At 37.0% G+C, this 23,948-nt stretch overlaps 1 non-coding gene across 1 annotated transcript; it reads left to right on the top strand.

Annotated features, from left to right (window-relative positions):
- The first annotated feature begins 22,877 nt into the window (after positions 1–22,877).
- Positions 22,878–22,983, top strand: LOC112133978 (U6 spliceosomal RNA). Its single transcript, XR_002915574.1, has one exon. It is a non-coding gene; the product is annotated as a U6 spliceosomal RNA (small nuclear RNA).
- The last annotated feature ends 965 nt before the right edge of the window (positions 22,984–23,948 follow it).

The raw sequence follows: 23,948 nt of genomic DNA, 5'->3' as shown, positions 1-23,948 counted from the left end.
ACAAGCTAGAAGAGAGTGGGGGCCAATATTCAACATTCATAAAGAATTTTCAACCCAGAATTTCATATTCAGCCAAACTAAGCTTCATAATTGAAGGAGAAATAAAATCCTTTACAGACAAGCAAATGCTGAGAGATTTTGTCACCACCAGGCCTCCCTTGTAAGAGCTCCTGAAGAAAGCACTAAATATGGAAAGGAAAAACTGGTACCAGCCACTGCAAAAACATACCAAATTGTAAAGACCATTGACACTATGAAGAAACTGCATCAACTAATGGGCAAAATAACCAGCTAGTATCATAATGACAGGATCAAATTCATACATAATAATATTAGCCTTCAATGTAAATGGGCTAAATGCCCCAATTAAAAGACACAGACTGGCAAATTCGATCAAGAGTCAAGACCCATTGGTGTGCTGTATTCAGGAGACCCATCTCGTGCAAAGACACACATAGGCTCAAAATAAAGGGATGAAGGAACATTTACCAAGCAAATGGGAAGCAAAAAAAAAAAAAAAAAAAAAAAAAGCAGGGGTTGCAATCCTAGTCTCTGATGAAAGAGACTTTAAACCAATAAAGATCAAAAAAGACAAAGACGGGCATTGGACATTACATAATGGTAAGGGGATCAATGCAACAAGAAGACCTAACTATCCTAAATATGTATGCACCCAATTCAGGAGCACCCAAATTTATAAAGCAAGCTCTTAGAGACCTACAAAGAGACTTAGATTCCCACATAATAATAGTGGGAGATTTTAACACCCCACTGTCAATATTAGACAGATCAACGAGACAGAAAATTAAAAAGGATATTCAGGAGTTGAATTCAGCTCTGGACCAAGCTGACCTAACAGACATCTACAGAACTCTCGACCCCAAATAGCACCACATCACACTTATTCTAAAATTGACCACAAAATTGGAAGTAAAATACTCCTCAGCAAATGCAAAAGAATGAAAATCATAACAGTCTCCCAGACCACAATGCAATCAAATTTGAACTCAGGATTAAGAAACTCACTCAAAACTGCACAACTATATGGAAACTGAACAACCTGCTCCTGATTGACTACTGGGTAAATAATGAAATTAAGGAAGAAATAAATAAGTTCTTTGAAACCAATGAGAACAAAGACACAACGTAACATACCAGAATCTCTGGGACACAGCTAAAGTAGTATTTAGAGGGAAATTTATAGCAGTAACTGCCCACAGGAGAAAGCAGGAAAGATCTAAAAGCGACACCCTAACATCACAATTAAAAGAACTAGAGAAGCAAGAGCAACCAAATTCAAAAGCTATCAGAAGACAAGAAATAACTAAAATCAGAGCGGCACTGAAAGAGATACAGACACGAAAAACCCTTCAAAAAATCAATGAATCCAGGAGCTGGGTTTTTTGTTTGTTTGTTTGTTAAGAATAACAAAGTAGATAGGCTGCTAGCCACACTAAAAAAGAAGACAGAAGAATCAAATAGACACAATAAAAAATGATAAAGAGGATATCTCAACTGATCCCACAGAAATACAAACTACCATCAGAGAATACTATAAAAACCTCTAATCAAATAAACTAGAAAATCTAGAAGAAATGGATAAATTCCTGGACAAATACACCCTCCCAAGACTAAACCAGGAAGAAGTCGAATCCCTGAATAGACCAATAACAAGTTCTGAAATTGAGGCAGTAATTAATAGCCTACCAACCAAAAAAGCCCAGGACCCAGACGGATTCACAGCCAAATTCTACAAGAGGTACAAACAGGAGCTGGTACCATTCCTCCTGAAACTATTCCAAACAATAGAAAAAGAGGGACTCCTCCCTAACTCATTTTAGGAGTCCAGCATCATCCTGATAACAAAACCTGGTGGAGACACAATAAAAAAAGAAAATTTCAACTGATATCCTTGATGAACATCGATGTAAAAATCCCCAGTAAAATACTGGCAAACGGAATCTACCAGGACATCAAAAAGCTTATCCACCACGATCAAGTTGGCTTCATCCCTGGGATGCAAGGCTGGTTCAACATATGCAAATCAATAAATGTAATCCATCACATAAAGATAATCAATGAGAAAAACCACATGATTATCTTAATAGATGCAGAAAAGGCCTGCGATAAAATTCAACACTGCTTCATGCTAAAAACTCTGAATAAATAAGTATTGATGAAATGTAACTCAAAATAATAAGAGCTATTTATGACAAACTCAGAGCCAATGTCATACTGAATGGGCAAAAGCTGGAAACATTCCCTTTGAAAACCGGGACAAGAGAAGGATGCCCTCTCTCACCACTCCTATTGAACATAGTATTGGAAGTTCTGGCCAGGGCAATCAGTCAAGAGAAAGAAATAAAGGGTATTCAAATAGGAAGAGAGGAAGTCAAATTGTCTCTATTTGCAGATGATGTATTGGATATTTAGAAAACCCCATCGTTTCAACCCAAAATCTCCTTAAGCTGATAAGCAACTTCAGCAAAGTCACAGGATACAAAATCAATGTGCAAAAACTCACAAACATCCCTACACACCAATAACAGACAGAGAACCAAATCATGAGTGACCTCCCTTTCACAATTGCTACAAAGAGAATAAAATACCTAGGAATACAACTTACAAGAAATGTGAAGGACCTCTTCAAGGAGAACTACAAACCACTGTTCAAGGAAATAAGAGAGGACACAAACAAATGGAAAAACATTCCATGCTCATGGATAGGAAGAATCAATATCGTGAAAATGGCCATACTGCCCAAAGTAATTTATAGATTCAATGCTATCCCCATCAAGCTACCATTGACTTTCTTCACAGAATTAGAAAAAACTTCTTTAAATTTCATATGGAACCAAAAAAGAGCCCAGATAGCCAAGCCAATCCTAAGCAAAAAGAACAAAGCTGGAGGCATCAAGCTACCTGACTTCAAACTATGCTACAAGGCTACAGTAACCAAAACAGCATGATACTGGTACCAAAACAGATATATAGACCAATGGAACAGAACAGAGCCCTCAGAAATAACACCACACATCCACAACCATCTGATCTTTGACAGACCTGACAAAAACAAGCAATGGGGAAAGGATTCCCCATTTAATAAATGGTGTTGGGAAAACTGGCTAGCCATATGCAGAAAACTGAAACTGGACCCCTTCTTTACACCTTATATAAAAATTAACTCAAGATGTATTAAAGACTTAAACATAAGACCTAACACCATAAAAACCCTAGAAGATAAACCTAGGCAATACCATTCAGGACATAGGCATGGGCAAAGACTTCATGATTAAAGCACAAAAAGCAATGGCAACAAAAGCCAAAATTAACAAATGGGATCTAATTAAACTAAAGAACTTCTGCACAGCAAAAGAAACTATCATCAGAGTGAACAGGCAACCTACAGGATGGGAGAAAATTGTTGCAATCTATCCATCTGACAAAGCGCTAATATCCAGAATCTACAAAGAACTTAAATAAATTTACAAGAAAAAACCAAACAACTCCATCAAAAAATGGGTGAAGGATATGAACAGACACTTCTCAAAAGAAGACATTTATGTGGCCAACAAACATATAAAAAAAGCTCATCATCACTGGTCATTAAAGAAATGCAAATCAAAACCACAATGAGATACCATCTCATGCCAGTTAGAATGGTGATCATTAAAAGGTCAGGAAACAACAGATGCTGGAGAGGATGTGGAGAAATAGGAATGCTTTTATACTGTTGGTGGGAGTGTAAATTAGTTCAACCATTGTGGAAGACAGTATGGCAATTCCTCAAGGATCTAGAACCAGAAATACCATTGACCCAGCAATCCATTATTGAGTATATACCCAAAGGATTGTAAATCATTCTGCTATAAAGACACATGCAGACGTATGTTTATTGCAGCACTATTCACAATAGCAAAGACTTGGAACAACCCAAATGCCCATCAATGATAGACTGGATAAATAATATGTGGCACATATACACCATGGAATACTATGCAGCCATAAAAAAGGATGAGTTCATGTCCTTTGCAGGGACATAGATAAAGCTAGATACCATCATTCTCAGCAAACTAACACAGAAACAGAAAACCAGACACCTATGTTCTCACTCATAATTGGGAGTTGAACAATGAGAACAGATGGACACAGGGAGGGAAACATCACACACTGGGTCCTCTCAGGGGGTAGGGGGGCTAGGGGAGGGATAGAATTAGGAGAAATACCTAATGTAGATAACAGGCTGATGGGTGTAGCAAACCACCATGGCACGTGTACACCTATGTAACAAACTTGTACATTCTGCACATGTATCCCAGGATTAAAGTATTAAAAAAAAAAAGAAATGCAAATCAAATCACAATAAGATACCATCTCACACCAGTCAGAATGGTTGTTATTAAAAAGTCAAAACATGACATGTTGGCAAGGCTGTGGAGAAAAGGGAATACTTATGCCCTGTTGGTGGAAATGTAAATTAGTTCAGCCACTATGGAATGTATTATGGAGATTTCTCAGTGAACTGAAAACAGAACTGACATTTGATCCCGCACTCCTATTACTGAGCATATACTCAAAAGAAAACAAATCATTTTACCAAAGAGACACTTGTACTTGTATGTTCATCACAGTGGTATTCACAATAGTTAAGATAGGAAACCAACCCAGGTGCCCATCAACGGATGATTGGAAAATGAAAATTTGATACCTATACACCGTGGAACACTATGCAGCCATAACAAAACAAAATCATCGTCTTTGCAGCAACATGAATGCAGCCGAAGGCTATAATTCTAGGTGAATTAATGCAGGAGTACGAATTATTGTACAAAAATTCGTACAATAGGACAAACAATGATGACCCAGAGAATCAAATCAGCTTTAGGTTGAAAAACAAAACGCAACAAAACAAAAAAAAACAACTTTATGCTCAAAAAGATGTGCTTATTGAATAATATTTTCAATCATTTTAATATACTTATGTACTATTTTTAAATGACTGCTTAGATGTCGCCTGTTACTTGGTTCTTTGCCTTAGAGGAAATAATGGGAAACTGATAATTTGGACATTTAATTGATATTTGGTTAGAAGGGTTAAACTCCTCTATTATCTCAATAATAGAAAAATGACACCTAGTTTTCTTATTTAGCAGGTATGATACTGAGACCAAAGAGAAGCCAAAACTGCAGGATGAAATTGTGAATGTTTTGGTTTTCTTTTTGCACTGCAAGATATGCAGACTAAAATGGAATTTGAGCATCGGATGAGAGAGTTTATTATGAGAATGAGTTGTTTGAAATTTATTTTATTTACATGAGATTTATGGGTGAAGTAATAAATATCATTAACCATCAGCATCCTCAAATTGTCTTTTCCCTGAGTTCCTTTCAATCTACAGTATCACGCAACCACCAACACTCTCAGGAAGACATCGTTATCAACATTTTTATCAAAATAGGTGAAAAACATTCTATACCACATTTGGGGCAGTATTCTTAGTGCAGTAACTTCACTGATTGCTCCTATATGCTATAGAGAGTGGAGAAAAACAGTAGCCATCTGAATCTATATACTTATATGAAAGACTATGTTAATATATTGTGACATCAACTGAGAAGCAAACCAAAATAATTCAATGTTGAACGTGAAATGAGCATTAATTCTCTTCAATTTAGCCCAAATTTCCGAAGTTGACAGGCCCAATGAAGAAGGAATCCTACCTGTTAGTCAAGAAGAATAGTAAAAAATGTTTTTTTCTGATGGTAATTAATTTTAAAGACTGCCACACCTCATGGAGTACACAATTTTTATATGAATCCATAGAATATTCATAGGGTGTGTGCTGCTCAGAGCTGCCCAGAGAAATAGATCAATAGGAAATATGTTTGTTTGTTTATTGTATGGAATTAGCTTATGCAATTATGAAGGCAGGTAAGCCCCAAGATCTACAAGGCAAGCCAGAGACCCAAAATTGATGATGGTTTAGTCCCAGTCGAAGTCTGAAGGCCCAAGAACCAGGAGAGCTGGTGGTGTGCTTCCTGTCTGAAGACTGGCAGGCTGGAGATGGAGGAACGGCCAGGGTTTCAGTTTGAGTTCAAAGGCAGGAAAAAAGCCAATGTCCCAGCTTCAAGGAAGTTGAAAACAAACAACAAAAAAGGGTCTTTCTTATTTAAAAGAGGGTCAGCAATTTTGTTCTACTGAGGATTTCAACAGATTGGATGGGGCCAACCCACATTGAGGAAGGCAATCTGCTTTACTCAGTCTACCATTCAAATGTTAATCTCATCCAAACACACCTTCATGAAAACACTGAGAATAATGTTTGATCAAATATCTGGGCACCCTGTGGCCCAGTCAAGTTGACACATAAAATTATTCATTACAGGGTATATGTTTATGCTTCATCATATTTATGATATGCAAGTTAATAAATAATTTTGAGGTTAAATAAAAATGATAATCAGCAACAGACCATTTCATGGAAAAGTAAAGCAGAGAGATTAAGATCAATGCATATAATATTCATTGCTTTTTCATGAAATTGTGGATTCTAATTGTAACTTAATCAAATGATTAAAATTTTGTTTTCATTTTAACACATTAAAAAATGATTAGCTATTAATTACCTGCTTAATGAAACTAAAGAGTAGAATTCGACATTGTGTCCAAATCTAATAGTTTACCACAGAGAAAAGTAAATAGCAATATCTAATATTTCAAAAATTTTAAATGTTTTCTCTTCTAACCACTCTTATGAGACTGTTATTTAGTTTAATATCACAAATATTTTTTGAATAGATAAAATGCAAGATAATATTCTTGAAACTGGTGGAGTAGGGTAGGGTACACATACGAATCAAATAAAGTCTCCTACATCAAGCTTCTTATATAGTAATTACACTTTATTGAAATAGTGGCATAACTCTAGTTACAGTAGAACATAAGTTCACACAAAATTATAAAGAGTGAAATGAAAAAAAAAAAAATAGAAAGCAATGGAGGGTTTTAAGCTGGAATTTAAATATGATGTATTCTGTGTTTCAGAAAAATCTTTCCAGCTGATATATGATGGATTATAAGGAGGTAGGAATGGAGTAAAGAGACAGGAAATTATGGGGTTTAAAAGTACTTTAAATAAAAGATAGTCATAGATTAAATCAGCATCCCCGCAGTGGGGGTGGTAAGTGGTCAGATTTCAGGATATATTTTCAAGGTAGTGACGGCTGAATTTAGAAGCAGGTTTTCAAAAAGTACACAAGAAAGAGAATAATCAATAATGGCACCTAGCTTTGCAGACTAAATAAATTCCTAATTTACTGTGATGGGGAGGGCTTGAGGGAGAATGGATATGAAGGAAAAATTAATAGTTCTATTATGGTCATGTCCAGTTTGAGATGTTCATTGTCCATCCTGACAGAGATTGGAGAGAAATCATTGCATAGATGATGCTAGTGCTCAAAGAAGAGACTTAGGTGCTAGATAAGACATTTGAATCAATATATGGATAGTATTTGAAGGCATAAGAAAGAATGAGATGGCACAGGTAGAAAAGGTAGATGCAGGAGCCCATGGGCACTTCAACATCCAGAGCCCAGTAGACAGAGGAGGAGGAGGCAGGAAATGTTTCTGAGGAGAGGCTGTGAGGGAGGGAAACCAGGAATATTAGAATCCTAGAGAGGTATGTGTTTTATAATGGAGGCAGTAGGCAGTGGTCAGCCTTTTCAAGTGCTTCTGGGAAGTGACAGAAAATGACAGAAAACTGACTGATGGCTTTGGCAATATATAAGTTGCCTGTCACCCTAATAAGAACTATTTTAGGGGAGTAGAGCATATAAAAGCCTTATTGGAGCTCTGCCACTAGCTATGAGGTTGCAGCAGTGATGCAGCAGCCCACACCATTGCGCCCTTACTGGCCTCTCCTTGCCTAGCAAGAAGGCCCTGCCACAGTGGCCCAATCCACTGCCACCCCCCACAGCCAAGTCTACCAGATTGGAGTCTTCATCCTCCTTCCTCAGAGTGCTCAGTGGCCCTGGCACTGCAAGATGGCAGAGCTCCAGCCAGAGCTACATGATGATGTCCACCACACTTGCAAGCCTGGTTAGTGCGCTGTGCCTTGGCAGCAGTTGCCGCCTCTTTACCTTGTTTCCTGTGTTTTGTGTATGCCAGGAGCTACTCCACCATGTACCATCAACAGCAACTTGGAAAAAAAAATGCCTGCACCAATGGGAAAATGGAGCTGCAGGAGCTGAATGATGGTTTCATACACATCGACAAGGTGCACTTCCTGTTTCAAAAGAACAAGATACTGTTGATAAACTGAAGCAGCTCCAGAAACAGGGAAAGTCAGCCTGGGGAACTTCTACAAGGAGGAGATGCAAGAGCTGCATCAGCAAGTGGACCAGGTAACCAACAAGGCCAGTATCAAGGCTCAGCATGACATCCTAGCCAAGGACTTCAGGACAATTTGCAGAAAGAGATGCTTCAGAGAGAGGAAGCTGAGAGCACCCTTAGAAATCCTGGAAACTTGCAGACTGGATGTTGACAATGCTTCTTTGGCACTCTTCTTTGCAAGAAGAGATTGCCGTTTTGAAGGAACCGCACAGGAATGAAACCTGGGAGCTGCAGTTCCAGATTCAAGAAGAACCATACAAATTGATATTTCCAAGACTGACCTCATGGCTGCACTGCGTTATGTGTGTTAGCAGTATGAAAGTGTAGTTACTAAGAACCTTCAGGAACAAGGCCAGGTTTGTTGATCTCTCTGAGGCTATTAACTGAACCCGGACAGTGATGCCCTGCATTAGGCAAAGCAGGAGTCAAAAGAGTACCAAAGACAGGTCCAGTCCCTCACTGGCCAACCACTCAAAGGAACTGAGAAGTCTCTGCAGTGCCAGATGTGTGAAATAGATGAGAACTTTGCTGTGAACTATCAAGACACCATTGGCCTCATGCAGGATGAGATTCAGAATGAGAAGGAAGAAATAATTAAGGCCTGCCACCTTAATCAATGTCAGGACCTGTGGGATGCTAACAGAGCCCTTGACTTTGAGATTGCCACCTACAGAATGCTGCCAGAAAGTGAGGAGAGCAGGATTTCTCTGTCTCTTCCAAACTTTTCCTCTCAGAACTGGAGGGAAACCATTCTGTGTTCACTCCCTCTGGTTGACAGACACTTATACAGGATCTTTCTGACATTTAAAACTGGGAGATGGACAGGTTATCAATGAACCTTCTCAGCCTCATGATTAGCTTGATGAAAATTGCACATACTCGCTGCAGCAATATATCACCAGCGAGAATAAAAAGGAAGACTATATCTTAAAGAAACAGCCTTCAAATGCCCCTCTACAGCTTTTCAGTAGCATACGATAAATTTGGAATAGAAATAAGCTACTTAAGAACTAACACTCCTAAAAGATTTAGAAGAAAAGTTTAAAACATAGTCTGGTTTATGAAGAAGTTTTGTGCTACACCGGTTTTGTAAAAATATTTTGAAAATCATTATAACTGGTTTTTTTGCAGCAAGTATTGGAGTAACTTGTTTCTACTTCGATAAACCTTTGGAAAAACCAACCAGGAAACAACAATGATTTTAAAAATACTTCTTGGGATGGGTTGAAGAGAAAATGGAAGGTAAGAAACTGGTGAGAGCAAGAATACATTCACTTTTTGAGGAGTTTTGTTGTTAAGGAGAGAAGTAAACAAGATCAGTAGCTGGAGGAAAATGTGGGGTCAAAAGATGAGTTTTGGTTTTGGTTTTTAAAGATGGGTAATATTGAGACACGTATGGGCTAATTCTGTGGAGATGAAAAAAACTGATAATGCAGGTGAAAGAAGGTAGGTATATAATTGTAGGAACAAAGCCTTTGAGAAGAAAGGGGATGAGGTTCCAGGTCAGGGGGAGCTGGCCTAAGGAGCAGACACTCTCTTTCATAACAGGATAGAGGGCTGAGAAGTAGTTGGAGATGCAGGCAGGTTTTTAGAACTCATGGTGGAAACATGAGATCTTGATTTCATCAGACTACACTGGTTTTCTCTGTAAATGTTTTTGAGAGGTCATCATATGAATTTTAAAAGAGAAGATTTTGTTGAAGATTTGAGGAGAAAAGGATAGGACAGTGAATTTAACAGGAAAATGTAGTGGTATTCTGGAAGTGTTTAGTGTCCCTTCAAGATTTAAATTGAAGTGAGGTTTTTTTTTTTTTTTTTTTTTTTTTTTTGAGATGGAGTCTTGCTCTGTTGCCCAAGCTGGAGTGCAGTGGCGTGATCTCGGCTCACCGCAACCTCTGCCTCCTGGGTTCAAGTGATTTTCCTGCCTCAGCCTCCCAGTAGCTGGGATTACAGGCGTGTGCCACCATGCCCAGCTAATTTTTTATATTTTTAGTAGACGGGGTTTCACCGTGTTAGCCAGGATGGTCTTGATCTCGTGACCTTGTGATCCACCTGCCTTGGCCTCCCAAAGTGCTGGGATTACAGGCATGAGCCACCGCACCAGGCATGTGGACCTTTCATTAGTTAAGTTTTGTTTTTCATGTACACTTAGAAGTAAGCAGGAAAATATGTTTAATTGGCACTGTTCTGCCAGATGGATATAATGGTTAGACCATAGAATCTAAGAGAAGTAAAGATAAAAGTTATTATGTGGGTGACAAAATAATCTGTACACCAAACCCTCATGACATGCAAATTACCAATATAGCAAACCTGAACATGTATACCCGAGCCTAAAATAAAATTTAAAAAAAGAAGCAAGTTCTCAGTACATTAATATTTGATGATTGACTTTATTTTCGCTGCTGTTACACATATATTTTCTAAAAATACTACAAAGCTGACTCAGATATAAAAAATAAACAATGTAGTACATGTGGCCTTGAATCTTATTCCAATTCAAACTTTGACTCAAGTTATTTGAGCACAGATTTTGAATACCAAGATAAATAGCCTATATACTTTGTGTTAAACCATTTAGAACACATATCATATAGATCAATTGAAGAATGCATTTATAAATAGAACTGTATAAACAGTCCAAAGTGGAAGGAAGAACTTAGAAGAATGCCAAAAAAGATAATATAAAAGTAATTATAGCACGCTCAATAAAGGGAGAAAACAAGGAGACAAAGGTTATGTCTAAATAAAGCCAAAGCAAACAGTTGATAAGTGAAACATCTAGTCAATCAGCTGCATGTTTTGTCTACGGGAAGCCTAGCAACTGACTTGAATGATCTATTTTTTTTTTTCACTGAATTGACTGAATTAAGTGGGTTTTTTCGGAAGCATGTTGACATATGCATAATGAAAGTGTCAGAAAGGAAGAAAAGGAAAGGATGCATTTGGGAAAAAAGTCCTTGGGATCTCGAAGTGATAGGTGATAAGATTAAAAGGTTTTAAATTGAAATGAGAGCAGATTTTCGGAGGGGGAATGAATTTAGTTACATTAATTCAAATTTGGAAAATAAGCTACAGGAGTGTATTTTCCATAATTATGGGAGACTTGTTTGTGACACAATGGAAATATTTGAAGACTAAGAAGATAAAAGTTTCTAAAGGGTCTGCTTTTAGTCTCTTGTATTGATTCTGCTACATTTATTATTACTAGCATATATTACTAAAGTGTAAATTATCTTCCTTGAATTATAATTTCATTTACTCTTACAACAATATTCATTTTCCTACCCTTCCTACTTTTTAAATACTGACTTTGAGATACTCTTCTTAATACTTCACTATACGAGTATACTAACAAAAGAACAACCTCCAAATCTCCTAACATCAAGATTATCTGCCTGCAAACAATTTCTATTTAGAAAGTGATATAAGTCATATTATGCACTTTTAAATTTATTCTACTTGGGAACTAGTGAATTACTAAAGGAGATGCACTATGCTGCTAGGTCGTGTGAATAGTAAGGAGGAGGAGAAAGACACTTAACAGCAAACAGTATTTGAAAATAAATATTCTTTAGGGACTTCAATTTTTTTTTTTATTTTAACAACTTCTTTTTTTTATTATTATTATACTTTAAGTTTTAGGGTACATGTGCACCATGTACAGGTTAGTTACATATGTATACATGTGCCATGCTCATGTGCTGCACCCATTAACTCGTCATTTAGCATTAGGTATATCTCCTAATGCTATCCTGCCCCCCTCCCCCAACCCCGCAACAGTCCCCAGAGTGTGATGTTCCCCTTCCTGTGTCCATGTGTTCTCATTGTTCAATTCCCATCTATGAGTGAGAACATGCGGTGTTTGGTTTTTTGTCCTTGCAATAGTTTACTGAGAATGATGATTTCCAATTTCATCCATGTCCCTACAAAGGACATGAACTCATCATTTTTTATGGCTGCATAGTATTTCATGGTGTATATGTGCCACATTTTCTTAATCCAGTCTATCATTGATGGACATTTGGGTCAGTTCCAAGTATTTGCTATTGTGAATAGTGCCACAATAAACATACGTGTGCATGTGTCTTTATAGCAGCATGATTTATAGTCCTTTGGGTATATACTCAGTAATGGGATGGCTGGGTCAAATGGTATTTCTAGTTCTAGATCCCTGAGGAGTGGCCACACTGACTTCCACAATGGTTGAACTAGTTTACAGTCCCATCAACAGTGTAAATGCGTTCCTATTTATCCACATCCTCTCCATCACCTGTTTTTTCCTGACTTTTTAAGGATTGCCATTCTAACTGGTATGAGATGGTATCTCATTGTGGTTTTGATTTGCATTTCTCTGATGGCCAGTGATGATGAGCATTTTTTCATGTGTCTTTTGGCTGCATAAATGTCTTCTTTCGAGAAGTGTCTGTTCATATCCTTTGCCCACTTTTTGATGGGTTTTTTTTTCTTGTAAATTTGTTTGAGTTCATTGTATATTCTGGATATTAGCCCTTTGTCAGATGAGTAGGTTGAGAAAATTTTCTCCCATTTTGTAGGTTGCCTGTTCACTCTGATGAGGATACAAACAAATGGAAGAACATTCCATGCTCATGGATAGGAAGAACTAATATCGTGAAAATGGCCATACTGTCCAAGGTAATTTATAGATTCAATGCCATCCCCATCAAGCTACCAATGACTTTCTTCACAGAATTGGAAAAAACTACTTTAAAGTTCATATGGAACCAAAAAAGAGCCCGCATTGCCAAGTCAATCCTAAGCCAAAAGAACAAAGCTGGAGACATCACGCTACCTGACTTCAAACTATACCACAAGGCTACAGTAACCAAAACAGCATGGTACTGGTACCAAAACAGAGATATAGATCAATGGAACAGAACAGAGCCCTCAGAAATAATGCCGCATATCTACAACCATCTGATCTTTGACAAACCTGAGAAAAACAAGCAATGGGGAAAGGATTCCCTATTTAATAAATGGTGCTGGGAAAACTGGCTAGCCATATGGAGAAAGCTGAAACGGGATCCCTTCCTTACACCTTATACAAAAATTAATTCAAGATGGATTAAAGACTTAAACATTAGACCTAAAACCATAAAAACCCTAGAAGAAAACCTAGGCATTACCATTCAGGACATAGGCATGGGCAAGGACTTCATGTCTAAAACACCAAAAGCAATAGCAACAAAAGCCAAAATTGACAAATGGGATCTAATTAAACTAAAGAGCTTTTGCATAGCAAAAGCACTCCAATATCTAAAGATTGATGAAGTATGTATATACATACATATAATTTTTAGTTTTGTTTAAAAATACATAAATTGTAGTATATGAAACAAGAAACTTTTCATGAATATTATGTGAAGATTTCTAGAAAGTATAGAAAAAAATGTCATTCAATTGACTCTATAGTACAAATGAGGCCAATACAACGCTGAATCTTTGCTGCTACTTCTAGATTATCTTCTTGATATTTTTGTAGAATCTCTTAAAAGGTCTCACTTAGTAGTGGTTCTCGCAGCACGGAGCTGGAGATCTGAGAATGGGCAGATTGCCTTCTCAAGTGGGACCTTGACCCCCGAGCAGCCTAACTGGGAGGCACCCCTCAGTAGGGGCAGCCTGACACCTCACACGGCCGGGTACTCCTCTGAGACAAAATTTCCAGAAGAACGATCAGGCAGCAGCATTTGTGGTTCACCAAGATCCACTGTTCTACAGCCACTGCTGTTCTGCAGCCACCGCTGCTGATACCCAGGCAAACAGGGTCTGGAGTGGACCTCTAGCAAACTCCAACAGACCTGCGGCTGAGGGTCCTGTCTGTTACAAGGAAAACCAACAAACAGAAAGGACATCCACACCAAAAACCCTTCTGTACGTCACCATCATCAAAGACCAAAAGTAGATAAAACCACAAAGATGGGGAAAGAACAGAGTAGAAAAACTGGAAACTCTAAAAAGCAGAGCACCTCTCCTCCTCCAAAGGAATGCAGCTCCTCACCAGCAACGGAACAAAGCTGGACAGAGAATGACTTTGACAAGCTGAGAGAGGAAGGCTTCAGACAATCAAACTACTCCAAGCTACAGGAGGAACTTCAAACCAATGGCAAAGAAGTTAAAAACTTTGAAAAAAAAATTAGACGAATGGATAACTAGAATAACCAACACAGAGAAGTCTTTAAAGGAGCTGATAGAGCTGAAAGCCAAGGCTCAAGAATTATGTGAAGAATGCAGAAGCCTCAGGAGCCGATGCGATCAACTGGAAGAAAGGATATCAGTGATGGAAGATGAAATGAATGAAATGAAGCAAGAAGGGAAGTTTAGAGAAAAAAGAAAAAAAAAGAAATGAAAAAAGCCTCCAAGAAATATGGGAATATGTGAAAAGACCACATCTACGTCTGATTGGTGTACGTGAAAGTGACGGGGAGAATGGAACCAAGTTGGAAAACACTCTGCAGGATATTATCCAGGAGAACTTCCCCAATCTAACAAGGCAGGCCAACATTCAAATTCAGGAAATACAGAGAATGCCACAAACATACTTCTCGAGAAGAGCAACTTCAAGACAGATAATTGTCAGATTCACCAAAGTTGAAATGAAGGAAAAAATGTTAATGGCAGCCAGAGAGAAAGGTCAGGTTACCCACAAAAGGCAGCCCATCAGACTAACAGCGGATCTCTAGGCAGAAACTCTACAAGCCAGAAGAGAGTGGGGGCCAATATTCAACATTCTTCAAGAAAAGAATTTTCAACCCAGAATTTCATATCCTGCCAAACTAAGCTTCATAAGTGAAGGAGAAATAAAAATCCTTTACAGACAAGCAAACGCTGAGAGATTTTGTCACCACCAGGCCTGCCCTAAAAGAGCTCCTGAAGGAAGCAATAAACATGGAAAGGAACAACTGGTACCAGCCACTGCAAAAACATGCCAAAATGTAAAGACCATCAAGGCTAGGAAGAAACTGCATCAACTAATGAGCAAAATAATCAGTTAACATCATAATGACAGGAACAATACACACATAACAATATTAACTTTAAATGGAAATAGGCTAAATGTTCCAATTAAAAGACACAGACTGGCAAATTGGATAAGGAGTCAAGACCCATCAGTGTGCTGTATTCAGGAAACCCATCTCACATGCAGAGACACACATAGGCTCAAAATAAAGGGATGGAGGAAGATCTACCAAGCAAATGGAAAAAAAAAAAGGCAGGGGTTGCAATCCTAGTCTCTGATAAAACAGACTTTAAACCAACAAAGATCAAAAGAGACAAAGAAGGCCATTACATAAAGGTAAAGGGATCAATTCAACAAGAAGAGCTAACTATCCTAAATATATATGCACCCAATACAGGAGCACCCAGATTCATAAAGCAAGTCCTTATGACCTACAAAGAGACTTAGACTCCCATACAGTAATAATGGGAGACTTTAACACCCCACTGTCAACATTAGACAGATCAATGAGACAGAAAGTTAACAAGGATACCCAGGAATTGAACTCAGCTCTGCACCAAGCGGACCTAATAGACATCTACAGAACTCTCCACCCCAAATCAATAGAATATACATTTTTTTCAGCACCACACCACACCTATTCCAAAATTGACCACATAGTTGGAAATAAAGCACTCCTCAGCAAATGTAAAAGAACAGAAAGTATAACAAACTGTCTCTCAGACCACAGTGCAATCAAACTAGAACTCAGGATTAAGAAACTCACTCAAAACTGCTCAACTACATGGAAACTGAACAACCTGCTCCTGAATGACTACTGGGTACATAACAAAATGAAGGCAGAAAAAAAGATGTTCTTTGAAACCAATGAGAACAAAGACACAACATACCAGAATCTGTAGGACGCATTCAAAGCAGTGTGTAGAGGGAAATTTACAGCACTAAATGCCCACAAGAGAAAGCAGGAAAGATCCAAAATTGACACCCTAACATCACAATTAAAAGAACTAGAAAAGCAAGAGCAAACACATTCAAAAGCTAGAAGACGGCAAGAAATAACTAAAATCAGAGCAGAACTAAAGGAAATAGAGACACAAAAAACCCTTCAAAAAATTAATGAATCCAGGAGCTGGTTTTTTGAAAAGATCAACAAAATCGATAGACCGCTAGCAAGACTAATAAAGAAGAAAAGAGAGAAGAATCAAATAGCTGCAATAAAAAATGATAAAGGGGATATTACCACCGATCCCACAGAAATACAAACTACCATCAGAGAATACTACAAACACCTCTACGCAAATAAACTAGAAAATCTAGAAGAAATGGATAAATTCCTCGACACACACACCCTCCCAAGACTAAACCAGGAAGAAGTTGAATCTCTGAATAGACCAATAACAGGATCTGAAATTGTGGCAATAATCAATAGCTTACCAACCAAAAAGAGTCCAGGACCAGATGGATTCACAGCCGAATTCTACCAGAGGTACAAGGAAGAGCTGGTACCATTCCTTCTGAAACTATTCCAATCAATAGAAAAAGAGGGAATCCTCCCTAACTCATTTTATGAGACCAGCATCATCCTGATACCAAAGCCTGGCAGAGACACAACCAAAAAAGAGAATTTTAGACCAATATCCTTGATGAACATTGATGCAAAAATCCTCAATAAAATACTGGCAAACCGAATCCAGCAGCACATCAAAAAGCTTATCCACCATGATCAAGTGGGCTTCATCCTTGGCATGCAAGGCTGGTTCAGCATATGCAAATCAATAAATATAATCCAGCATATAAACAGAACCAAAGACAAAAAACACATGATTATCTCAATAGATGCAGAAAAGGCTTTTGACAAAATTCAACAATGCTTCATGCTAAAAACTCTCAATAAATTAGGTATTGATGGGACGTATCTCAAAATAATAAGAGCTATCTATGACAAACCCACAGCCAATATCATACTGAATGGGCAAAAACTGGAAGCATTCCCTTTGAAAACTGGCACGACAGGGATGCCCTCTCTCACCACTCCTATTCAACATAGTGTTGGAAGTTCTGGCCAGGGCAATTAGGCAGGAGAAGGAAATAAAGCGTATTCAATCAGGAAAAGAGGAAGTCAAATTGTCCCTGTTTGCAGATGACATGATTGTATATCTAGAAAACCCCATTGTCTCAGCCCAAAATTTCCTTACGCTGATAAGCAACTTCAGCAACATCTCAGGATACAAAGTCAACGTACAAAAATCACAAGCATTCTTATACACCAATAACAGACAAACAGAGAGCCAAATCATGAGTGAACTCTCATTCACAATGGCTTCAAAGAGAATAAAGTACCTAGGAATCCAACTTACAAGGAATGTGAAGGACCTTTTCAAGGAGAACTACAAACCACTGCTCAATGAAATAAAAGAGGATACAAACAAATGGAAGAATATTCCATGCTCATGGGTAGGAAGAATCAATATCGTGAAAATGGCCATACTGCCCAAAGTAATTTATAGATTCAATGCCATCCCCATAAAGCTACCAATGACTTTCTTCACAGAACTGGAAAAAACTACTTCAAAGTTCATATGGAACCAAAAAAGAGCCCGCATTGCCAAGTCAATCCTAAGCCAAAAGAACAAAGCCAGAGGCATCACGCTACCTGACTTCAAACTATACTTCAAGGCTACAATAACCAAAACAGCATGGTACTGGTACCAAAACAGAGATATAGATCAATGGAACAGAACAGAGCCCTCAGAAATAATGCTGCATATCTACAACCATCTGATCTTTGACAAACCTGACAAGAAGAAGAAATGGGGAAAGGATTCCCTATTTAATAAATGGTGCTGGGAAAACTGGCTAGCCATATGGAGAAAGCTGAAACGGGATCCCTTCCTTACACCTTATACAAAAATTAATTCAAGATGGATTAAAGACCTACATGTTAGACCTAACACCATAAAAACCCTAGAAGAAAACCTAGGCATTACCATTCAGGACATAGGCATGGGCAAGGACTTCATGTCTAAAACACAAAAAGCAATGGCAACAAAAGCCAAAATTGACAAATGGAATCTAATTAAACTAAAGGCTTCTGCACAGCAAAAGAAACTACCATCAGAGTGAACAGGCAACCTACAGAATGGGAGAAAATTTTTGCAACCTATTCATCTGACAAAGGGCTAATATCCTGAATCTACAATGGTCTCAAACAAATTTACAAGAAAAAAACAAACAACCCCATCAAAAAGTGGGCAAAAGATATGAACAGACACTTCTCAAAAGAAGACATTTATGCAGCCAAAAAACACATGAAAACAGCTCATCATCACTGGCCATCAGAGAAATGCAAATCAAAACCACAATGAGATACCATCTCACACCAGTTAGAATGGCAATCATTAAAAAGTCAGGAAAAAACAGGTGCTGGAGAGGATGTGGAGAAATAGGAACACATTTACACTGTTGGTGGGACTTTAAACTAGTTCGACCATTGTGGAAGTCAGTGTGGTGATTCCTCAGGGATCTAGAAATAGAAATACCATTTGACCCAGCCATCCCATTACTGGGTATATACCCAAAGGATTATAAATCATGCTGCTATAAAGACACATGCACACGTATGTTTATTGCGGCACTATTCACAATAGCAAAGACTTGGAACCAACCCAAATGTCCAACAATGATAGACTGGATTAAGAAAATGTGTCACATACACACCATAGAATACTATGTAGCCATAAAAAATGAACAGTTCATGTCCTTTGTAGGGACATGGATGAAACTGGAAACCATCATTCTCAGCAAACTATCACAAGGACAAAAAAACAAACAAACACAGCATGTTCTCACTCATAGGTGGGAATTGAACAATGAGAACACATGGACACAGGAAGGGGAACATCACACTCTGGGGACTGTTGTGGGGTGGTGGGAGGGGGGAGGGATAGCATTAGGAGATATACCTAATGCTAAATGACGAGTTAATGTGTGCAGCACACCAACATGGCATATGTATACATATGTAACAAACCTGCACATTATGCACATGTACCCTAAAACTTAAAGTATAATAATAATAAAATTTTAAAAAGTCTCACTTAAACAATAATTTTTAAAGCTCCATTGAAGAATTATAAGGCAATAACTTGACAAAAGATTCAAACACATTTAACCTTGAAATATATATTTTCACTGATCTTTCCCTGCCCTCTGCCACCCAAAAACCCGTGCTGTGAGGTTCTAAGGCACTGTCCACATGGAGCCCAGAGAGTAACTTCTTTCAGAATTCCCTTCTGCCTAACTCTGTAAGCAATATCCTACTTTCCAGAAAGCCATGTGGCCTATCGCGAAAAGGACTGAATTGGAAAACACACCCTGGTCTTTCAGTTTACTAACTCTATGATTTTGGATGAGTTGTCTAAATTTTCTGTGTCGATTCAGAAAGATGAGTAATGAGTTAAATGAGATAGTCTACAGAAAGTATGTAATACTTGCTTGATTTTCCTTATTGTCTTTACTTTGTATCACTAGATCACAGCAGTTTCAAAATTCATTTTGTAAACACTCCACTAAAATGTAAGTTGTTTCTCTACTCAGAAATAATCATGTTGAATTTGTTAATAAGAAATCCCTAAATATTGTATATTAACAATACATAACATGTTTACTTAGAGACACTGAAGTTCAACTCCATTTTACTTCCCAAAATACACATTTCTGGGGGACAAAAACATCTCTTTTCAGATCTGCCAGATCTTCTTATAACTTTCAGGTAAGCAGTTGTACTTATCATTCAAAGTTGTAATAGAAATTACTAATATTTTAAGCTCAACAAATTTTGCACATGATTTGTCCCTCAAAATTTGAATCCAAGTGGAAATTGCAGTTTTAAATTCTGAAAGTTTTCTGGCTTTTCACCTTTATACAAAATATAAGACTTTTACTAATTCATACAAAATATATGAATGATTGGTGAATCATGTATATGTTCTTAACCAAATGCTTAACTGAAAGTTTATACCAAATGTGAAATAAATGATATGAGTTCTAATATTCAAGCAATAGGTGAGACACTTAAAATAATCACTAACAAAAATAACTTTTATTTATAATAATAAAGAGTGAGCAAATAGAGATAACTTAAGGAAAAGACAATAAAATGCTCGCAAATAATTTTTTTAGGTTTCTTACAAAATTTTGAGTGCAATGTAACTTTTTCAAAAGATCTTTAATAATTTTGAAGCAATAGATTTGTATTCTTTTATGTTAATTTGCTAAACCTCATTTCAATCTCTCTTTATTTTCTGAAGTCTTATAAGTAACATCTGTCATCCATCACTGATTGTCATCTGAGGGGAGAAAACAAGGAATGTTCCAAGTATGTTTTGAAAACTCTATAGAACTCTGTTTAGACAGAGTAAGAGGTGTTAAATAGGAAAAATGGCCAATCTTGAAAGAGAGGGATCAGCTGTACAATGGGGGCAAGGGGGAGAAAAGACAAAAAAAATTAAAATATTTTATCAATAACAGTAGCAACTTCAATATCCATCCTGGTCCTATTTTTTTGAAGTAAAACTTAATTGAAGAATTGAATGAAATTCTTATCTCATTGTTCAGTTGATAAAATTTAATGTTAAATGAACTTCTCTGTTTTAGGCAAGGGATAAATATGAGGACAGTTTGTCCACACCCTTCTAGTAACAGAAAGTTTTGATGCTAGGGAATGGTATATCAGAAATAATAAATTAATTCCAAAATGTTTTAACAACCAAAAAGAACATTTGAGTCAGATTAAAAAAAAAAAAAAAACACCAGATGCATTTGTACAAGACATACTAAACAGCAGCAGAACTCTCTTCTACCCTAACTATAGTCCCCACCACAACATGTAAAGAAAAGATTAGAGATATCTCAGGAGATATATTGGAGCTACATACATGCATAATTTGGTTACAATGAAAACAGTCATCTAATTTACTGATTAGATATCTGTTTATGCAACAGAGTTGCTAATCTGCACTTGTACATTTGAAGCAGGGGAGGGGTTAGGGAGGGTAGAAAACTTGAGGTATATGGCTGAGTGGAGAGAGAGGGTTGTGTATGGAAAGAGCTGCAGTGAGGCAAGTGCACTCTCATTTCTTTGGGTGGCAGTAGATGTGTGCCTCATCATAGCCCAGTGGACAATAAGGAAGTAACTGTGCTTTAGATGTCTGCTTGGTATTCTATCAAGAGATCCTGGCAAGTGTGTAAGGATGAGGAGCCAGAGAAGACTCCATCTAAGAAATTCTTCAAAAGAGGTAAAGCCAGAAAATAATCTTCCTTATTTGCAAATGATAAAGAATTTATCAAAAGTGCCTCTAAAGAACCAACTCATGACACATGTAAAATGCCACTATTTAAACACATGCCACAAAGAGGGCTTAAGGAGGGAAAGAAAAATCAATAGGGAAGGGAGTGTGCTTTTTCTCTCTGAACTACTTTTCTCTATGCCTGGATAAAGATGGACCCAGAAGGGGGAGGGAAGGATGAAAGAAAAAACAGCCCTCACTGCTACCTACAAGTGGCTTTTGGCCCAAAGTCAGGTTTGAATTTAGGAAAAAAGGGATATGAGTTTGAAACTTTAAGCTGGATAAACCAGAATTGGATTAGATTGTTTCATGCCTTAAAATGACAATAAAGCTACAGGATCCTCTCAAGGTGTAATTGAAAGATGGAAAATGAAGAGTCTTCATGCCATGGCCAAAGGTAAAGATTACAGGGGAAAGAATAATGCTTCATGCTTGCACCTCAAGTTTGGAAATTCAATAAAGTGGTTATGTTAGTTAAGTGGTAATATTTAATTATATCTCCATAAGTGTGTTCTTTTAAATTTAAGTTTACATAACGGATTATTGGATAAGCTTGACTCTTTCTCTTAAAACATCTCATAAGAGAAGCCCTTATGATAAAAATCAGTGAAATCATGTCCAAGTCTTGATTCCTTTGGTATTTCACATTATTCCACATGAAATTGATTCCTCAGTTATTGACCTTTTCCTATTGCTTTTTCAATAATAGTTCACATATATTTGCACTGGTGCTTTTCTAAAACTTCATGTTATTGTTTTTTATTTTTATTATTGCTATAATAATAGAATGTCACTTTATCAAAATCTACTTGTGTAAAATTGGAAGAGACATAATACCCCTATGTAATTTGAAGAACAAAAATCTCTTTAACTTAAATGTATTTTTGAAGCTTTATAAAGGAAATGATACTAACTTAGAAAGGATAAAATATTTAATGTTCAATGCATTATTTAATATAAAATAATATGAACTAAGTGATTCTTAAAAACCTCACAATGTTCCATTCTAATTTTGAAAAATTTGTAGAAGTTAGATGAAACAATATTTTCAGTCTCATAGAATTGACCTGGTATGTTGAGCTTATCATCCTTGAAGCTTCTTTAAGGTTACCTGGCCAAGGGTCTTTGCCCAGGATTTGTCTTTATTAAATCCAAAGTACTACTCACTTCAGCAGCAAATATACTAAAATTGTGATGATACAGAGAAGATTACCATGGCCCCTACACAAAGATGACACACAAATTCATGAAGATTCTATATTTTTCCAGAAAAGATTGGGATTCTATTTTCAAAGTGATGAAAGAAAAAAAAAACTGTCAATCCAGAATTTTGTATCCTGCCAGAATAAGCTTTATAAATGAAAGAGAAATGAAGTATTTCCCAGACAAGCAAACGCTGAAATAATTCATTATCACTAGACCAAACTTACAAGAAATGCTCAAAGGAGTTCTTAACATGGAAATAAAAGGTTGACACTCATCATCATAAAAACACATGAAAATATAAAACTCAGAGGTCTTATAAAAAATTACACAAAGCAAGAAAATGAAGAAAGCAAATAGAAACATTACAAAACCCCACAAATCCATAAAGACACACAGACAAAAAAACAGAAAAAAACATCAAAAGAAACAAAGAATCTACAAAGCAACTAGATAACAATGAACATTATGGCAGGAAATAAATTCACATATATATATATATATATATATATATATATACACACTTGAATATAAATTGATTAAATGCACCACTTTAAAGATACAAATTGGTGGAATGGATTAAAAACAAACCATAATTCAACTACATGCTGCTTACAAGAAACTTACCTTACTTGTAAACACACATAGGGTGGTGGTAAAGAGATGGAAAGAGATATTCCACACAAACAGAAACTAAAAGCAGGCAGGAATAGCTATACTTATATCAGATAAGACAGATTTTACACTGACAACAGTAAAAAAAAAAAAATGACAAACAAGGCCATTAGATAATGAATGATAGAGCTTGATTCAACAAGAATATATAACAATCTTAACTATATATGTACTCAACACCAGATAACCCAGATTCATAAAACAAACATTACCAGAGCTAAAGAAAGAGACATACAGCAATACAATAATAGTAGGGGACTTCAACAGCCCACTGATAGCACTAGACACATCAAGACAGGAAATCTACCAAGAAACTGTGGACTTAAATTGGACTTTAGACCAAATTAATCCA

The sequence above is a fragment of the Pongo abelii genome, chromosome 5, assembly GCF_028885655.2.
Source record: "Pongo abelii isolate AG06213 chromosome 5, NHGRI_mPonAbe1-v2.0_pri, whole genome shotgun sequence".
NCBI classification, from domain to species: Eukaryota; Metazoa; Chordata; class Mammalia; order Primates; family Hominidae; genus Pongo; species Pongo abelii.
Note: the sequence above shows the minus strand (reverse complement) of the source record. Positions and strands in the feature narration are given on the sequence as shown.